This window comes from Hyla sarda, chromosome 6 (assembly GCF_029499605.1).
Source record: "Hyla sarda isolate aHylSar1 chromosome 6, aHylSar1.hap1, whole genome shotgun sequence".
Lineage (NCBI taxonomy): Eukaryota > Metazoa > Chordata > Amphibia > Anura > Hylidae > Hyla > Hyla sarda.
The window spans coordinates 115,173,251-115,194,618 of NC_079194.1; the positions used below are offsets into that span (position 1 = coordinate 115,173,251).

Below are 21,368 nucleotides of genomic sequence, written 5' to 3' on the forward strand. Positions count from 1 at the left end.
GTATGTGTCCTATTAGATGGTGTAGATTTGCAGAAGGAAAAAAAGTAGGCTTTGTGCAAAAAAAAATAAAAAAATTATTTTGTGCAAATAATAAATACAGCTCCACTGCATAAAGTGGGGTACAGTGCACCAAACAGTAGACAACTTTGAAAGATGTTCTACCAAAAATTGCGCAAAAAATGCAATTGTGCCAAAATTTGTCGAGACATATTGAACATTAAAGTGGTGTAAAGCCAAAGATAAATGTCCCTCCAGGAGTGTCGGCTGTCCGGGCATGCTGGAGGGTCACAGTTTGAGACTACTGGATTAGACTATTGATTACTGGCTGCACAGACTCTTTTTAAGTTCAAATCCCAAGAAAGGCAAAAAAAAAAAAAATCTTTTCTTTTGAAGATGAGATAACTTCTGCTCTTCCCACTTCACTCCCTAGAGGCTCCAATGAGCTAAAACACCGGCATTAATTAGGCTCAGAAGGACAACATGGCTTTCCTAGAAGAAAAAAACATAATCACTACCTGTTCCATTTACATTTAACCCTTCATTTCTAACAATGTACTAACTGGTTGGTCAAACGTCAAAACAAAAATGTGAGGTAGAAAAAAAATACCAGTACTGCCAAATTTCCAAAAGCAATTAGGCTGTAAGCTAAAATATAACATTTGCAACAAGTCAAAAGTTTTATCGGTCAGGGTCTAAATGTATTCAGACTACAACAGATGATGAGAACGTATAGAGAGAGAAGCACGCTGCTGTGCTCTTCTCTTCCAGCTTTGTGTCTCTGAGGCCTAAAAGCACACCTCTGCCAACTTGTTCTTGTGGTTGGTCGGTGTCTAAACACTCAACAGTTGTAGACGGGCCAACCCATTCCCCAATTTGAGTGTTGGTCTAGTAGATCAGCACTTTTTGAAGGAGTGTCTACACAGTTAAATTATCACATAGTCAGGACTGCAGGACTGATAGCTGGTTTGTTCATGCCGCCATTCACTTTTACATAGGGTCTGTACACATAGGGCAATGTGTGGAAGACTAGAAAGGATTTTTAGTCCGGCAAATACAATGGAATTAGCCATTTAACAAGCATTTGTTGGTTTATCGGCTGATTGCTGAGCCTCTTACAAAGCGCAATATCAGTCTATTCAGCCAATAAATGCTCTGTGTTGTAGGGCCCTAAATCCCCTACGAGCAATTCTTTTTGTTGATGACATTACCATTTTGTGTGTTGAGTATAATTGAATGTACACATTTATTTTCACATTATTCCTCATAGGTATGTTGGCCTGTACTGTATACTGTGGAACTGTTCTAAAAAAAAAGTTACATATTGTGCAGTACTATCGTGCAGGACAAATTATCCCCTGTGCAAAGAATAGGGAATAAGTGTCTGATCCCTGGGAGTCCAACTGCTGGGGCCCCTCCTGCATGGCACCTCTGCTCTCCCCAGGAATGGAGCTTGTCAACCCCAGCATTAAGCGGCAGCCAACATGCCACCTCCATGTATCTCTATGGGAGAGCCGGAGATACGGCGTCTCCCAGAAGTCTGACCTCGACCACAGCTGTCACACCCCCTTCCTATAGACATGAATTAATGGGGCATAGCGCGACATCACAAACACGGAAGCTGGCCATCTGAACATAAATGTTTAGAATGCTGGGGTGGTGGCCTGGAGATCGCTGGGGTTCCGGCCGCTGGGACCCCCTGCAATTAGACATTGTATCCCCTACCCAAAGGATCCATCCAAAACATGCCTAGGGGCGAAGTACCCCTTTAACTCCAAGGGCCAAGAGAAGACAAGGCAACAGGAGGCAATCATCTATATCCATATGTATTAATAGGATACATGAACAGGGGTTGTTTTCGGCAATTTATAACTGATTATTTTTGCACATGTCCTAATGAGCATTTGCGATGCTTTAAATAGAAAATGATTGTCAGGCAGGACGAGAATATCAGACACTATCTGTGACTTAGTTTGACCCAGGCAGGAAGGCTTAGCTGCTGAGAAGAAAGGATACTGATGGGATGAGCGAAAGACTTCAAAAAGCAACACACTCATTAAATCCTAATAAAATTTTAAACATTTCTTCCCACTGCAGGTCACCTTTGTTGTTACAGGGCTGATTGTGTAACAAGCTGATGGGTCTGCTCAGTCCAGGCAGCAAGTACAATATTTGTCTTCTGCTGAGACGTTCTTCCAAAATACTGGCGTTGTGCCCATGTGTGCAGGACGAGGGATGTTGGCATTGCAATCAGTATATTCTGAAATTCAATCAAAACACTGGTGGCTTATGCAGTCCTGTGTCTGCACCAGAACTGTATTAACAACTTAAGGACGAAGGGTGTATATATACGCCCTGCACCCGCTCCCCTTCAATGACACGCACACAGGAGCTGAGCATGCGTCATATCGGGATGGTCCCATGGCTAATGCTGGACATCACCAATTGCAATAATGCCCGTCATTAACCCTCAAAGTTGACCGATCTAAAATAAAAATAAAATAAAAAAAGACAGCAATCCCAGCTGCATAATTGGGCTTATCAGGATCACCATGGTGAAACCTGCCTCCTCTCCGTCCGATCGTTGCTCTTATGCTCCAGTCAGCAATGGCAGGCTGGAGCAATCATGCACAGATAACACTGATCAATGCTATGCTATGGCACAGCATTGTTCAGTGAATGCAATCTAATGGTTGCATGTTATAGTCCCATATAGGGGCAAAAAAATTGGGTGTAAAAAAGGTTAAAAAAAAAGTTAAATGTGAATTAACCCTTTCCATAATAAAAGTTTGAATCGCCCCCCTTTTCCCATAAAAAAGAAAACATGTAAACATAAACATATGTGGTATCGCCGCATGCATAAATGTTTGAACTGTAAGTATTTTTAGCAAAAGGTGTTCTTCACTAGTTGTGCATGCAGTGCACTTCACTGGTTGTGCATGCAGTGCACTTCACTGGTTGTGCATGCAGTGGCCATTATAATTGTGAATTTTATAAAAATGCACAACACTACAATGCAAATTGTCCTAAAATTTGCAATTCTACACCACCCCAAGCATAGTTCAAGAAAGAGTTATTCTCGTATATGTTTCCTCTGTCTTAATTCATATTTAAATAAGACATAGGAAAGTTTGGTCAACAGTGAAGTGGCGTAGAATCCTACTACATTTAAAAAAAAAAAAAAAAGTAAAAAAAAAAATTGATTATGGCGCAGTAATTTAAAGGAACAGTTATTAAAAATAATTCAGCAGAAAAAAATGCATGCACTGTCACAATTTTATAAAGCTTTAACCACTAAAATGCCCTTTTTCATTTCTCAGTTTTTGGGTAACATTATTTTTTACCTTGTTGGTGTAACTAATAAAATATTTGTGAGATAAGAATAGCTGGATTGTTTGTTCATCTCTTGCCTGGCACAGTTACTATGGAAATTCCTGTTTCTCCTTTTCTCACTTGGTCACTTACTCATAGCTGTCCCGGCATTCCTATAAATAAATGGAGATTTGAGGGGAGATGACTTGATAAAAGCTTCATCTGTCACTTGTCACAGCTGCCGCCAGCATCTCCCCTCATGGAGAGGTTACACCATAATTATCGCCAATATTCAGAAACCCTGACCCTCATTACAGAAAACATCAAAGCTCATTTGTTTCAATTTTTCATATGATAACTTCTTATTCATCATCTGCATGATATCTTATGACAACAGTGAACACAGGAACCGACTTTCATTTTGCATGGTACTATACAAGTATGACAGGTCCCCACCTTGACCAGTTGTTACAGACGGCTCCTTGGCATTTGAAATGTAATAATATTAAGTTGTTCTATTGTCTCCTAATTGGCGGGCAAAACAGAAATCAATTAAGCTCCTCCCTCTTCTCAGTCATGTGACTTCAAAAAATATTCAGATAGAATTCTGATAGAATATTCCGTCAGAATGCAAATAATATAAATCTAAAAGGGTCCGTGTAACTGCTATCTGCAAAATGCATTGCTGTCTGCCAAGAGGAAGCTAGTAAAATCCAGAATTTTGATTAAGGGAAAGTACCACCTACATTTCCTTTCATTAATTTAAACCAAATACATATTCTTTTCTTTTAATTGTTTTTATTCTCTGATTTTCTTACTATATTTTTTGTATATTTTAATGGGGTGACGATCTTGCCTGAGCTTCTCTTAACAGCGTTTAGATATATGGTTTACAACAGCCACATGGACAATAGAAACCAGCAGCTGACGTGTTTACTCCTGTGGGAGAATTTTGTAGGCATGCTCTCTGACCTGTGCAAAAGTCATTGTGCATAGTAGGGAAAGAGGGGAACCATGACCATCACCGTTGATGGTTAGATCCTAGTGGAATAGTCTTTCACTGTAATCCTGCCTGTGATAATAATGAAGAGCCTGTTGAAAGCTTTTCTCTATGGAACAGGAAGTGCTTCATGATGATGTCATCCTGTAGCTCACAGGAAGTCAGCTGACCAGTACTGAACACTTTCTGAGACACATAAAGCCATGCAATACAATATTCTGGTGGTCTGAATGTTGGTCACGTGACCCAGGCATGGATACAGCTGTGCTGAAATAAAACAGATGGCTCTGTAAGACGACTGATAATGAGTGTGCATTAAAAAGTGTGCAAGAAAAAAAATCTGAACTGTTTCTTTAACGCCACATCTCTTTCATGCTGTCTGAACCACAAGTCATCTGGGTGGTCCCCAGTGGCTTTTCTCTTCCCTCCTGGCCTTGATTGATAGATTTCTCCCAGTTCAGGTAAGCAGAGATCTATCAATCAAGGCCGGTGGGATAAGCAGAAGCTGATAAGGACCACCCTGTTCAAGATCAGTAAATGCATCTGCACGGGAGATACGTTTTATAAGGTAGTGATCATGGAAGAAAGGATTTTCCTGGACTCCCAGCCAGTCATACCTTTGAAGAACATTGTTGCCCAAAATGGCTGATAACGGAATAATAGATTACAAATGACATGCTGAATGTCATTTTAAGGATATTAAACAATTAGACACAGAAAGTTAATTTATGTGGCACAACCTCTGAGATAGAACTATTGTAAAAAACCACACCTAAACTAGACTTCCATCAAAACAATTGCTCTTCTGGATGCCACAAGCCTGGCTAATATGAAGAGGGTGTTATAACAAGCTCAGTGCCATCTAGACATGATTTCTAGCCTGTAGACATTTTCAGCTTTCTTTTCACAAAACTGGACCGGATGATTGCTTGCCATTGACATTCACATGCAGACTTATAGAGTCAATGATTTCAGATTCTAGTGCAACAGGTGACGGGGCTTGAAGTTTGCAAAAGGGGTATAAGCAGGGGGTAACAATAAAGAGGGGCAGAGGGTGCAAATGCCCCTAGGTCCTGGTATTTGAGGGGTTACCAGTATTAAAACAGGACCTTGACAGTTGGGGGGCCATGCTATACATCATGCTAAGGGACCTAGAATCTTCAGGCTATAGGATATAAGAGGGGGTGCCCCTAAAATGCAGTACGACCTTTATGAAACTTCTGTTCCTTCATTTCCTACCGAACAATAAGAGAAATACATTCCTTGCTGTGCTCAAGATGTATGTAGAATGAAATCTCATCAGGGATGTTGGGATTTCTGCCTGTTTCAATGGAAGAATTACTAACCAGGCTCCATGGTTACAGATTCCCTTTGCGGCTCCTGATAATAAGGACTTGACACACGTCTCCTTACCCTATCTTGGGAAAAAGAAAGATGTGTTGGGAACATAGAATGAGACACCGATAATTCCCAGGTTTTAAATGTAATCGCTTGTAACCCGGGGTGCCAGGTGCTGGGAATACTCAATGCCTTTACAGGAGAAAGTCTTGTTACACTGCAGGAGCTGATTAAAAATGCAAAGGTTGTGATCTGTGCTATGAGTGTCAGTATGGAGAGCTCCGAAACCCTGACTGTACTGTGAGCACCGTATTAATGCAGCTGACGGGCTGGGCCTAAGGATGCTACCCAGTGAACCATTCAGGGGATTTATTGGACTCAATTATGCAGACCTATGTCTGTAACAAATGCTTTACCATTTTCTGCACTACAAAATGCCAAGGGTCTCATGGTTGCACCTTGTCTGCTAAAATTTCCCCTTCAAGCCCTGAAGCACACACTTCTAAAGGCGCAAATCAAAGTTCTGGGAAACCAATGCAAAATCTGACTCCTTATATAGGGCAGAAATAACTTTTGGGCCATCTCAGCCTCCAGAGCCCATGTGTGATTTATTTTTCCTCCACTCAGGACACTCCTCTATTACCCAGAGTGTTAAGTCACTAACAAACAGTAGTTTTCACTCTGGTGGACTCAAACTTTCCATGAATTATATGACTGCTATGTAATATCCCATTTCCCCATGGGTATGAGAAGCCAGTCCTATCTGAAAAGTGGTTGTAATGGGTACTTCAGTGTTTCCTTGAACAAAAGTCCCATGGGACCTTACAACAATTGCAAGAAAGTCAACATAATTTTCTATTTCCAAGAGGCAAGTTCCATTTATAGAAGCCCATAGCCCACCCACTTGTCATTTATAATTCTTTTTGTAATTTTAACCTACATAATAGTGTAATATTGCCATGTACTGCCATAATTAAATATATAAATGCATAATACCATATTGTGTCAAAATAATAAGAAACACACAAATAATACTCCCTCAAAAAGCCAATATAATACTGCCCTAAAGTCACTTCTGTTACGCCGAGCTCTCCGGGTCCCTGCTCCTCCCCGAAGCGCTCGCGGCGTTTCTCTCCCTGCAGCGCCCCGGTCAGACCCGCTGACCGGGAGCGCTGCACTGACATTGCCGGCGGGGATGCGATTCGCATAGCGGGACGCGCCCGCTCGCGAGTCGCATCCCAAGTCACTCACCTGTCTCGGTCCCCGGCTGTCATGCTCTGGCGCGCGCGGCTCCGCTCTGTAGGGCGCGCGCGCCAGCTCTCTGAGATTTAAAGGGCCAGTGCACCAATGATGGTGCCTGGCCCAATCTACCTAATTAGTTTCCACCTGCTCCCTGGCTATATGATCTCACTTCCCCTGCACTTCCTTGCCGGATCTTGTTGCCTTGTGCCTAGAGAAAGCTACTCTGTGTTTACCACTACTGTGTTCCTGACCTTCTGCTATCACCATTGACTACGAACCTTGCCGCCTGCCCCGACCTTCTGCTACGTCTGACCTTGCTCTTGTCTAATCCCTTGTACCGCGCTTATCTCAGCAGTCAGAGAGGTTGAGCCGTTGCCAGTGGATACGACCTGGTTGCTACCACCGCTGCAAGACCATCCCGCTTTGCGGCGGGCTCTGGTGAATACCAGTAGCAACTTAGAACCGGTCCACCGACACGGTCCACGCCAATCCCTCTCTGGCACAGAGGATCCACCTCCAGCCTGCCGAACCGTGACAACTTCATAGTACTACAATGTAATTCATAAATAATACCACTACTGTCATGACCGACTGGGGGGACAGGGAAAGTGAGCCTAAACTGACCCTAAAACGTCTCTCCCTGTCTACTTGCTCTTCCATCCTAAACAACGGATTAACAACTGGGCGCCGGTCCCTTCCTGCGCTAAAGTGCAGTGGCGTAAAAACACATGATATACATAGTCGGTCACAGACCAGAACAGAAACAGAAAACTACTAGGCAACCAGATATACTAGACAGGATACAAATACTAACAGGGCAGAATATAAACTCACAAACAGCAGAATATAGTGAATTAACAAACAGTTCATAAACTGGACATCAGATAAACGGCAGACATGATGAAATGAACAAGACTAGGCATAAAATGAGTATACAGCAGAATCCAGGAGATGAGTGGATAAACAGAAGAACTGAGAGCCAAAACACTTAAATGAACAGGTAACATAGGACACTGTTCACAAATAGGTACAAGTACAAAGGACAAAGATCAGATCAACCAAACAGGATAAAAATATAGGACACTGTTCACACTGGGACACAGAACATACAAACTGGACTCCCCCCCTCCACCAAAAGGAGTAGCCAAATATAAAAAAAAGCCAAATAGGCTACTGGCCAGCGGACACACTCCCCTGTGTGGACAAAATGCTGACCCAGTAGGAAACAGAAATATAATACATGAAACACTAGACTAGAACCGGATGAGTCTGAATAGACTCCAGAATACCGAACAAGAATATAACATACAGAGCACAGGATAAAAGAAAGACTCAGACACAGTGTGAACACAGACAGAGTAGAACGAACAAACATAATCCTAAAACCGACTAATGTAACACAAACTGAAATACAAGGAGCATGCTATATAACCATGGCTAAAAACCCAGATAAAATGACAAGATAAATACAAGGTAAATGCTCAAGCAGACATAGTCAGAATATAGCACAAACAGACATAGCAGCATTGCACTCAATAACCAGCACCAGAATGCAGGAGAACTCTGGCTAAATAACTCCACCCAAGTTCTCATTTGTTCAGAGCATTAACTATTCCCTATCCAAGTGGAATAGCAAACTGCTCTGAACAAACTAGTGTGTGAATACACACCTAAACAGAAAAATACAAAAACAAACAGACATTCCAACTACCTTGCTAAATAATAATAATAGGGGGGTTTAGTTTCCTTCTGAAGTCCTTAGGGTCCATTATAAAACTAGAGCCTTGGGCAGTTAACCTGAATATCCTAAACCAAACCTGGTCCTTCTAATGGACTACATGGGAAATGATAGGCCTTTGGGCATTCCAACCTTCTAGGTATCTACCAGATAAGGAAAGAAGGAGGTCCATTCCTGTGCCAAGATGGAGTGGATCTGGAAGTGCCTGATGAGGACCCATTTCTGGAATATGCACCCCTGAATAGAGGAATCAGGATAAATGTAGTATTCCAGGACACTATTACACATTACATTCTAGTTTTTTTATGCTAAAAAACATTGTTAAAATGAAACCAGGTCGTCACATGGCCATAAAGAGGAGGTAAACCGAGACGTTATGTTCTTGTTTTGTGTATTCAGTCTTGAAAAATATCTTTTGATCTTTCAGGAATTAAAAATGACCTAGTTTGGGTGTGCAGCGTGATCCTTCCCTACAGAGTTTGTGTTGTAAAATTATTCATTAGCCAGTTTGAGATTTGGCAGCTTTGTGAGAGATCCCATCTCTTGTATGTCATTTTGCTCATTTGCAGATAAGGTGCCGAGTGAAGCTTAACTCTTAAAAGTACAAATTGCCATAGATTGAGAGGGCAAAGACTGAAAAGTGGCATCTGAATATTCCGTATTTCTAAACTATGCATCAATGGTTTGCAGCTCATTTGAATGTACATGTGGATGCCAGGACATGTTGGGAGTGGTAGTTTTGAGACAGCTAGAGAGCTACATGTTTCAGAACACTGATACAGTCACTAGTATAAGTCAATATCATGGGCAAAATAAGGATATACAAAGTAGTTCTTGCAACAGGAGGGCGCCCTGGCTCTCTATTAGAGATGGCATCCCTACTAATTTATGATTTGGCTCCTTTAAGAAGCCTTAGAACATGACGAGGAATTAACAAATCACTCTCTCAAAAAGGAGTGAGGGCCCAGGGAATGCTTCAGCATCAGAAGCTTTTTATGTTAATTCTCTAAAGAGAAAATATGTGTTAACTATTTGATTTAGACAAAATTATCAAATATAAATAATTGGTTGCCATAGATGTTCACATTATCGCTTGTTTTTGGTCAAATAGATAAAATTATCGTTGGTAACTTTTTTGCATTTTAGTGGAATCCATAATGAATGGCTGCAAGCTACATTAACAGATGGAGACTCTATAGATGTTGCATTCCTTGGCATTTTAATAACCTCAAAACTACTAATCAATATTTCCAATCTCAAGGCCTTCACTCTGCTTACCATAGAGTTGAAGGTTATGGCATAAAATTAGAGGAACAGTATGAAGCTTTCATATTGCCAAAGCAGTGGAATAACTCATAGTGTGTTGTCCCAGCATCAAAGGCTGCTAAAGATTGCCTCGGGCTCCCTGCTGTCTATATGTTGGGCCCACTGCTCCATTGTCTAACCTGTTATAATGTGATTTATTGCTGTCATGTTATATGCCAATTTATGCTCTATACCTTTAAGGGATTGTGGCAGAGGGATCAGGTAACCCTGACATCCAATGGGAGACCCCCAAATCTAGCCCTTAAAGGGGTACTCCGCCCCTAGACATCTTATCCCCTATCCAAAGGATAGGGGATAAGATGTCAGATCGCCGGGGTCCCGCTGCTGGGGACCCCGGGGATCGCTGCTGGAGCACCCCGCTATGTTTACTGCACAGAGCGAGATCGCTCTGCACGTAATGACGGACAATACAGGGGCCGGAGCATCGTTACGTCATGGCTCCGCCCCTTGTGACGTCATGGCCCGCCCCGTCAATACAAGTCTATGGAAGGGGGCGTGGCGGTCGTCACGCCCCCTGCCATAGACTTGCATTAAGGGGATGGGCCTTGATGTAATGAGGGGCGGAGCCATGATGTCACGCTGCTCCGGCCCCTGTATCGCCCGTCATTACGCACAGAGTGAACTCGCTCTGTGCAGTAATGATGGCGGAGTGCCACAGCGGCGATCCCCGGGGTCCCCAGCAGCGGGACCGAGGTGATCTAACATCTTATCCCCTATCCTTTGGATAGGGGATAAGATGCCAGGGGCGGAGTACCCCTTTAATGTAATGTAGGGGGGAAAGAGAGTTCAGTCAGAAGAAGAGTTTAGTAAGTAAGAAGCTGCAGTCAAGTGCAGTTGCAGACAGTAGAGTGTATTCCAGCTAGCAAGCTGAGGAGAAGCCTTGGGAGAAGAAGTCTACTAAATTCCTCAGCAACGCCAAATCTCCCCCACTACTGTCTGAATTGTCTGCCAGTAAGCAAAGCTCTTGGGGAAAATCTCTACTTAAGTCTATCAGTCAAGTTAAGTCTTTCTAGTCAGTGTGTCCTGCTACTAATCTTAAAGCTGCATTCAACAGCCACTACAACTTCCAGCAAGGCGACAGGCTCTCCGGGTTCCACTCTGCCTATCACTCTGCAACCAAAGTCTGTATTGTTTAAGTTCTGCTACCTCCAGATAAGTAAAGAGACAGTTATCTGTAAGATGGCATCAGTGTATTTATTATCCCGCACCTGGCCCAAGAACAGCTGTCGTATCTTCTGACCGTGTAGGTTAATGGTGCCCTGGCATCACAAAATGATCTAAAATCTAATCACCCTGAGTCATGCAACACAATCTATCCAACTCCCCATGGCCGCCACAATACTACCAACAGAGGTTGTGTAGTCTGGAAGATAATCGGCATGAAATATTCACAAGCTGTCCCATATACAAAATTGAGTCCCAGAATATTTGACCTACCCGCATCTCAGATAGGTGTCCTGATAAACCACCATCTCTATGTTGTGTGTTTAATAACTTTTTCATAATTTTCATTCTGCAGCCACCACTAAGGGTTGCTAAGGAACCTATTGCATATAATATATACATTGAACAGAATAATGAAATATTTATTGCACCAACATAAAAGTTGACCAAGCAAATTAACCTAGCAGCCATTATATGTGTGTTTCCCACCTTAGAAACCAAGTGCCTTCCATATTTTATACATTTGTATATTAAGAAAAACTGTACCACATAGCCAAAATCCTAACCAAAATATGTTACTTAAAAATACAAGTGAGAAATATGTTTCATCATTCTCAAGTTGGCTTAAAGGTGGTACTCCACTGAAACCAAAGAATAGGGGATAAAATATTAGATTGCGGGGGTCCCGCCACTGTTGACCCCCGTGACCCCTGCTGCGGCACCCATCATTCGGTGCACATAGTGAACTCCGCTCTGTGTCCAATGACTGGCGATGCCAGCTGCCACGGCCCTTCCATTCACATTTATGGGAGGAGGCATGATGGCTATGTACTGGCCGTAATGCCCCCTCCAATAGACATGAATGGAGGCCTGGCATGATGTCATGAACGCGGAAGATGCAAGCGGCAGGACCCCCGCGATCTAACATCTTATCCCCTATCCTTTTGATAGGGGATAAGCTGTTTTCAACAGTGTACCCCTTTAAATAGAACTTAAGGTTGGTTAAAAATTGGTTTAAATCAACCTTTTCAGACTTGGTTGCCAACAAAGGTGCCAATAGCCTTTAAGCCATGAGAGACTGTAAGCAGAAAGGAATGTATCTTTCAGCTGTATTCTATGTTGGGGTTTTGGAGCTCTGTGTAAGAAATATTAAGCTTCTAACTATATAGAGATGCTGCATGGTGGTAACAGGTGGACATTCACTTTAAAGGGGTATTCCAGGCCCAAACTTTTTTATATATCAACTGGCTCCGGAAAGTTAAACAGATTTGTAAATTACTTTGATTAAAAAAATCTTAATCCTTCCAATAGTTATTAGCTTCTGAAGTTGAGTTGTTGTTTTCTGTCTAACTGCTCTCTGATGACTCACATCCCGGGAGCTGTGCAGTTCCTATGGGGATATTTTCCCATTATGCACAGCTCCCGGGACGTGACATCATCATTGAGCAGTTAGACAGAAAACTTCAGAAGCTAATAACTATTGGAAGGATTAAGATTTTTTAATAGAAGTAATTTACAAATCTGTTTAACTTTCCGGAGCCAGTTGAGATATATATAAAAATGTTTTTGCCTGGAATACCCCTTTAAGCCATATTGGATCCTTCTACCCTACATACATTGTCTCCAGCTCTCACAACATTAGGGTTACATTAAATAAGCAATACATAATGGATTATCTTCTACTTAGACAGGGGATAGTTGCCCATGACTTAAACAGTAAAGACTTTCATCATACAGCTAGACCCTCACAGCTTGGCTTGGTTGTCCCTTTTTTTATGGTTTGCCGAGTGTTGAGTGACATGGAAGGTATGCATCTTGATCAGCCCAGATATGTCAAACATCTAAACAGATGTAGACTGGCAGAATGACACTTGCAAACCATAGACAGAGAAGAAGGAGAATGACAGTGTATGAAAAACAGGGGTAGGAGTCTACAGATAGAGTGCGTGGGAAGGAACCTGTACTTATCTTCAGCAGCTACAGGAGTGTGTCAACCTGTAAGCCCTCAATCACTGTCTATTAGCCTTAACTTGGTTCTATCTGTCACATTAAGCCATTCTTTTTACATAAGAGCCCCTCTCGCGGAGACGTGCTCAGACAAAGAAGTTGTTGTCTTAAAGAGGAATAATTATTATCAATGGGCTACGTATCCAACCCCGAGTGTAGTGTAAAGCTGAGTTATGGTCCAATAAGGATCTCATTATACCTTCATTTTTTATTGTTATCATGTTCACTGACAGCTCAATGTAATTGAATTCTCATGTCATTTCCTAGAATGCCTCATCAGCTGTTCTCCTTATGGTTACGTGTAAAAGAGCACATGTATTCTAGCCCATGCATACAGTGTAGTCACAAAAAATGCACCAAGCAGATGTTTTGGTTAAAGAAAAAAAATAACCTAATAAACTGTCTGGAAAAAGTCACATAAATGGGTTGTTACGTCAAGGCATTCTCTTAAGCAGATACCCCAGCTGGTCACCATTAACACCCCAGGATAGCAAAAGTCATTGATTTTACTTCTTTATACTTCTCCATCCTCTATTAATGTAACTATTAAGACCGTCTCTGATTTTGGAGGGCCTGGCACATCTCTCCATTATATGAACAGGTCATAGATTTCAATGGAAAACATGTAATACTTTGTTTCTCCTGTGGTGGCACTGCAGAGAAACTGAACATTTGCTAAGGGGTTCCCCCAACAGAATACAGCTGATGGCTGGGGGACATCCTAAAATTGTATTGACAAATAACCCAAAAAACAATTGCCCACAGTGAAACACCCTTTGAGACCCCACTTTGTGATCCGTTTGAAAGCACAAAAATGAGTTAGGAACATGAATGTTATTTGTCAGATCTTATACTAGCCAAGTATTAAACATCTTCTATGCCAGTGTTTTCCAACAATTGTGCCTTCAACTGTTGCTGGGAGTTGTAGTTTTGCAACAGCTAAAGGGCACACTGGTTGGGAAACACTTCTATAGGGCAGTCACATCTCTCTGAGATAACCATTTCCTCAGGGATTTATCATTTTTGATGATCTGTATGGATCTATTTCTTATTTTCTAAAAAATCTAAAAACCATATTACCCACGATGCACGGTACAAACTCTTCCTTATATGGTAAGTTTAGTACTGGTGCTGTCCAAGGTGCTGAAATAGAGAAACACTTTATCTACTTAAAAGGAATCTGTCATTGGTTATGTGCTGCCCCAACCACAAGTGATAATAATAATAATAATAACTTTTTATTTATATAGCGCACACAGATTCCACAGCGTTGTACACTCAAATTGGTCCCTGTCCCCATTGGGGCTCACAATCTAAACCTATCAATATATTTTTTGAAATATAAGAGGAAACTGGAGTACCTGGAGGAAACCCACGCAACCACAGAGAGAACATACATGTAGATGTTGTCCATGGTGGGGTTTGGCAATCATCTGGCAATCGTTAGAAGACCCTAAAATAAAGAACGTCATTTTGGTTCTTAGTCAACAATAAAGGGAGTCTAAGAGATTACAAAAAAAGGTCTTCTTTTCCATAAATAGCACCACACCCTTGACCACAGGATTAGCATGGTATTGCAGCTCAGCTTATTCACTTCTCTAGGGTGGAGCTGTAATACTACACACAATCCTTGAGCAATTATGGCACTGTTCCTGAAAGAGTGCAGTAAACATTGTTTTTTTTTTTTATTATATCTCAAGGGACCATTATACCCTTTTGGGGGTTGGCCAACAAGAGGTGGAATAGATATAATGTATGATACAATTATTCTTACTTTCTAATGTTTATCCTTTGCTAACCGTCCCAGAAAATATAACAGTGTTTGTTAATGGCTCTTAAGATTCATACAGTCCAACAAATTACAGTATAAACCCACAAGGGATCCTTTATCGTTTTATAAGGAGTGAAACGCGCTAGGAACGTGCCGCCTTCAAAGTTTCTCTACCTGCGATTTGCTCTGTTTGATTGTGATGTGATTATAACAAGACCAGGGAACACACAGTCTGAGGGTTGAACTTAATATCTGTTCTGTAACACCGTGGGAACCCTGGGAATAGAAATCTTCAGATAAGATTGATTCATTTCATATTATACAAGACCTTCTTATCAGGTTTTTACTTCCATTGTAATACTTATACAGTTGGGGCATCCGTAGCACATTTTTTTGTGTCTTCAGGATTGTTATCTCTAAAAAGTATTACTGTATACAATGGTTTATAAACATTTGTGGTGACCAGGGGTGTTGCAGGGAGTGGTGGGGTCAGATGGTATTAACCCCTGGGGCAAGATGTTGTTAACCCCTAGTGTTCGTGACGCCAGGATGTGATTGTATGGTGTAGGGCACCACTGACAACCAGCCCAAAAACGGCATGTGATGAATGAGAGTCCAAAGTAAGGCTTTGATGCAACTTGAACTTTTACTTGGAGAAGGCATAAAACAGTCTTTACAAACAGCCAACTTCCACAGAGGCGACTGGGACACGGGGAACCTCTCAGGCTTGCTTGGACTTGTAGTTATTATAATGCTGATGCAGGCCACTGTACTACTGTTATCACTTTGTAGGGAGAGTAGGGACTTGACTTGTACTCACAGATTTGATTTGGCTGCAGGTTTATAGGCTTTGGCCTAGATATGCTTGACTTGACTTGTACGCTTTTAGGTCCAGGAACAAAGAGAGTTAGAATAGAGAATTCAGCCCCTTATATATCAGGGGCTGGACTAAAGCCCATTGGTTGCTTGATGCTTGTGGTTACCTGTGCCCATGGAACTCTGGGTATATCATGTGATTACACAGCACATGACAGATCACATGACCTTAGGAAGGTCCTATACAGAGTAAATATCCTAATAATCTTTATATACAGTTTACATTCACTGTACAATACTTACATTACAGGTACATACTTAACATACAACCGAATACAATAGAATACCATATGATTTAGGGGGACCCTGCAGGAGAGCCCTATGGACCTGAGGGACTCTAGCTGAGGGGACTTAAGGACTGTACAGAACCATGTTCTGTACCGGGGCACCACACAGTCTAATACAGTGTTTCCCAAACGTGGTTCTCAAATACCCCCTGTGACGGACTGACCAGGGACCTCTCAGTGTCCCCCTCCGCCAAGAGCGACTTCTCCTTCCAGACGACAAGCCCCCGCATACCACAGGCAATATCCCTAGGCAGAACTAGAGATTATAAGCACTGCGGAATCTATAGGCGCTATATAAATAAAATTATTATTATTATCGTATCCTTGTACCCAAAGAACCAGGCAACACAAGCCTTCAGGTATAAAAAAAAATCAATCTCTCTTTATTGAGGAACCAGTGTCTCCTTTTATGAAAAAAAAAAAGGACATCACAGGGGGAAGGGGCAGTAAAGACAATACAGGTGACAGTAAGTCTGGAAGATAATCCAATAAAGGTAATTAGCTCTTCCTATATATAGTGCCTTGTGCAGAATTAGTGCCTTGTGCAGAATGTGTACAGTGTGCAGAATGTGGACTGTGTGCAGAATGTGGACCATGTGCAGAATGTGGACCGTGTGCAGAATTAGTGCCTTGTGCAGAATGTGTCATGGAAACAGCAAATAAAGGTATTTTAATAAGATATCCAACAAGGAGCTTTATGTCACTGGACAACATTAACTGAGGGGCACAAACTGTGGAAATTGGGTTGTCCTAAAGTCCATCAAAGTCCCGGTTCTACTCATGCCCACCCCTGAAGCTAGTCCGAGTTCCGCTCAGTCACTTTTCCATTGTCCATAGTCACTCTTCAACAGCCATAGTCCTCTGGGAGCCCAGGGAACAATAGTGAAGGGGTAAGTTGACTCTAGGAACTGTCACACCCCCAACAGGTCATGTTTCAGGATTTCCTTAGTCTTTCACAGGTGATATAATAGTGGAGATATCTGAAGCACTGACCAGAATTATATCACCTGTAAAAAAAAAAAAAAAAAAAGGAAATCCTGAAAACATGACTTTCTTGGGGGTACCTGAGGACCATTCTAGGGAAACACTAATCTAATAGACAGCAGGAAAAAGCTTTTAAAGAGGTATTCCCAACTTGCTTAAATAAGGCTTCCTGTCCCCCTGGTCTGTTTGCAGCTGGCAGTGATGGCTAAGAAGCTGAAAACAGCCATCTTATACAATTGCCAACTGTCTTACACAATTTGAAATACTCCCATTGACTGCGAGTTGTATAAACTACATAGCTGGGTAGTTATTTAAACAGTGTAGCTTGAGGGTTTATGCCATTTACACAACTCCCATTAATATCAATAGGAGTTTTCAGCTTGCCAGCCACCTCTGAAAGCCGCAAACAGACCAGAGGAGGTCAGGAAGCCATGTCTTATAAAGATGGGAATACCTCTTTGAGTTGGCATGCTTACATCTCACTATATATTATGGGATATATACAACTCCATCTAGTACCAATGTATGCTTGTAGGCCCACACTTTTTCTAATACGACTTACAGACCAGTTTTTAATTGCTCATCTTTTTCTATTATTTTTCTCACTACCAACTGAATAAAGCTCTGAATTTTATATTACGCTGTGGGAAAAAATGCTGAAATATTGCCTCTAGCTACATCTAGAAAATAAATCCCCTGTAAATCACATTTACATTTTGCTATAAAAAGGGAGTGTAATGCGGATGACTTTCCCTTGGCTAGCCAGGTGAAGGGGGGGGGGAGGGGGATTCACAGGACTGCTGCAGGGACTTCTGTGACACAAATCATGTTGTAGTTGAATTAATTATTTAACCATATTACTGTCGGTATTAGCTAAAAAATGTATTGATCCCGCAGAGGAGGCAACATTGGTGTCATTCATTGAGGTATCATAAAGAAATCATCCTCTCAAAAATATAGCCCCTTTTTGTATTTTTGTATAAAATCCATGTCTGCTACCCCTTATACAACTTTTTACATTTTATCTGGTTTCTATCAAGCATTATTAATCCTTCCCCTGACATTTTAAGACAACTCAAGCTAAAATAAAAAAAATCCATATAGTTGTCCTTGAGTTGTCCTCTTCTGTCGAGCTGTTTCTTCCCTCTTGGTTTTCCAATTACATTGGCCATGACATCTCCTATAGAATGTTAACTCACAGCTGTCCAAGAGCCCTGTAACCCAGAGATATTATATTTTTAATAAACAGTATCTGAATGGTGCTCGCAAATCCTATTTCCAATGCCCATGTAAAGTACTGTGTGCAAATTAATTGCCTTCCTACCCATTGGCTAGAAGGCAACTTGTGACCTCCTGTAAGTTCGACCATGAGCCAAGAAGATCAGGATGAACAGTGCTATAGGCCTTTGTATGAGTGTTATGGCGAGCGCTCTGGCCGGTCACACTGGCCGTGAGTGCTCTCTCCCTCTGTCCTCCGGCAGGCACGGGATTTGCAACGCGGGACTTGCCCTTATGCGGCTCTCAGGCCGTCACTCACCTCTTCCTTCTTCTGTCTCCTCTGTGTTGTCACACCGCCGGCGCTTACGCCTGTGGGGATGAGTCGTACCAGGGCTAGCGACCTGTGTGCCGCCAGCAAGTCCATCCCGCTTTGTGGTGGGCTCTGGTGAAAACCAGCGGCACCTTAGACTCCACTCCCTGGTACGGCCCATGTCATCTTCCACCCAGATACAGCGGATCCACTGCCTCCGTGAGTGTTACAGTAAGATCCGACCATGGATCCCACTGGGGTGCCTCCGCCCAAGGTTGATCTTTTGCCTTGGGCGGAGTTTTCTTACAATCACAAAGACTCTGAGTCCACGAAGACATCTCCGTTTTTTGTTGTCTATTGGCATCTTCTTCGTATTCCTCTTCCTCTTCCAGCCGCTTCTGGAGTGCCAGCCATTGATGATCAAGTAAGGGATTTAATATCCATCTGGCAGGAGGCCCACCGCTCTTTGATTCGTGCCTCTTCCTGTATGAAATCCCAAGCGGATAAGAAGAGAAGACTTCCTCCAACTTTCTCTGCTGGCGACAAAGTCTGGCTCTCCTAAGTATGTTTGTTTTTAGGGTTCCCAGTTATAAGTTGGGACCTTGCTTCCTCAGACCGTTTGAAGTTTTGCACAGAATCAATCCTGTGTCTTACAAGCTCCATTTACCTGCCTCCTTACGTATCCCTAATTCTTTTCATGTCTCCCTCCTCAAACCAGTTGTCTTTAATCGGTTTTCCAAAAAACACATTGTTTCCTCTCCAGTCCCTGGTTCCTCTGATATTTTTGAAGTCAAGAAAATTTTGGCAACTGAAACCATAAGGGGGAAACATTATTATTTTTTTTTTTTAGTAGACTGGAAGGTTCTTTCCTTAGGAGAGGTCCCGGGAGCCAGAAGAGAATATTTTGGACCACGACTTGGTCCAAAATTTTTTGAGACCCAAAAAGAGGGGGAGACCTAAGGGGGGGGGGGTACTGTTACAGTTAGCGCTCTGGCTGGTCACACTGGCCATGAGTGCTCTCTCCCTCTGTCTTCCGGTGGGCCCGGGATTTGAATTGCAGGACGTGCCCGCATGCGTATCTTGGGCTGTCACTCATCTCCTTCTTCTGTCTCCTCCGTGTTCTCACACATGCGCCGGAGCTCTGAGATTTAAAGGGCCAGTTCACCCTTAATTAGTGTTAGCACCTGTCCCTTCTCTATAAGTATGTGCACCTCCCTCTACCTCTTGCCGGATCTTTGTGTGCCCTGAGCCCAAGAGAAAGCGTTGTGTTTAGCCCAGCCTGTGTTCTGACCTTCTGTTCCATGACCTAACCTTGCTTCTGTGCCACCTGCCTGTTGACCTCCTGTTACATTTCCTGACCATGCATCTTTGCTGCCAGCCCTCACCTTCTGCTAGTCCTGAAAACGAGTTGCCTCATCCTTCCTGTACTACGTTTCATCTCAGCAGCCTGTGTGGAGGAGTCATACCAGAGGTAGCGACCTGGGTGACGCCTGCCGCAGCAAGTCCATCCCGCTTTGCGGTGGGCTCTGGTGAAAACCAGCGGCACCTTAGACTCCCTGGAACGGCCCACGTCATCTTCCACATAGGTACAGCGGATCCACTACCTCCGTGAGTGTTACAATAAGTTATTCAGAGAATTGTTAGAGGACACAGAAAAAGTTTAGGTATATGTTATTAAAACACAATATCTTTGGATACAATCCTTGGAATGAAAATAGCTATTTAACCAGCTATTTTGGGCCCTACAAGGATTTACTGGAGCAATAATTTTATGCTCAAAAGAGCTCAGGGTGGGAGAAAAAAGAACAAATACTCACATGCTACCGATCCACCACCAGTACCGTTCTGACATTGCCGGTCCCTGCTGCTTCCTGCTCTCCTCTCAGCACTAGTGTTGAGCCGCATAGGCCATTTTCGAATTCGCGATATTTCGCGAATATATGGACGAATATTAGGCATATATTCGCTAAATTTGCATATTCGTAATATTGGCTTTTTATTTTAGCATATGTGAAAATTCGCGTATGCGAAAATTAGCATATGCGAAAATTAGCATATAAAAAAATTAACAAGCGAAAATTTGCACGCCAGTCTCACATAGTATTATTAGAGCCTTCTTTACACCACACAAGCTGGAAGCAGAGAAGGGCGATCACTGTGATGTGTACTGTGAAAAAAACCAAAAAAAACGAATATTCGTAATTACGAATATATAGTGCTATATTCGCGAATATTCACGAATTCGAATATTCACGAATACGAATAAAATTCATATTGCGAATATTCGGGAGTAACACTACTCAGCACATAGGAATTGCCCACTGAGGTAAGTCATCGCTAAGTAGGTATTTCTTTTGTATTGAGATAAGAGCAGTACAAGCTTGGCATTGGGGACTGGCACCATCAGAACACCACTGGGGGTAATAAGAAAAGATAAGTACACTTTTTTTTTTCATTCCACTTTGATGCCTTTTAAGTATTCAATTAATCCTCATGATTATTTCTTTAAAGACCACATTTTATTTTCATTTATATCTTTTTTTAAGGACTATAACTTTCTTTATAATTTTTTTGTGTATGTAGCAATGTGTGGGCTTTTTTTTTTTAGACAAGCTTTATTTAAAAAAAATTGTCAGAGAAAAATGATTCCATTGTTGTTGTTTTTTTGCATTGACTGCTGTAAAAATTTTTTGCACTTTTGCACAAAAATAAGTTTTACGGGACCTATATCTTTTTTTAAATTTAGCTGTCAGCATAGAGCTTGTTTTTAAGCTGGGGTCTGTCAATAGGTGATCTGT

At 42.1% G+C, this 21,368-nt stretch overlaps 1 protein-coding gene and 1 long non-coding RNA gene across 7 annotated transcripts in view; one reads left to right on the forward strand and one right to left on the reverse strand.

Moving 5' to 3' along the window:
* LOC130275997 (G-protein coupled receptor 22-like) overlaps positions 1 to 21,368 on the forward strand; it is a 430,686-nt gene that overhangs the window by 132,576 nt on the left and 276,742 nt on the right. The gene's annotated exons all lie outside the window — the stretch shown is intronic.
* LOC130276003 (uncharacterized) lies at positions 335 to 15,854 on the reverse strand. The gene is made up of 3 exons (XR_008844986.1): positions 15,716 to 15,854; positions 3,342 to 3,482; positions 335 to 489 (listed from the first exon to the last, which is right to left on the reverse strand). It is a non-coding gene; the product is annotated as an uncharacterized LOC130276003 (long non-coding RNA).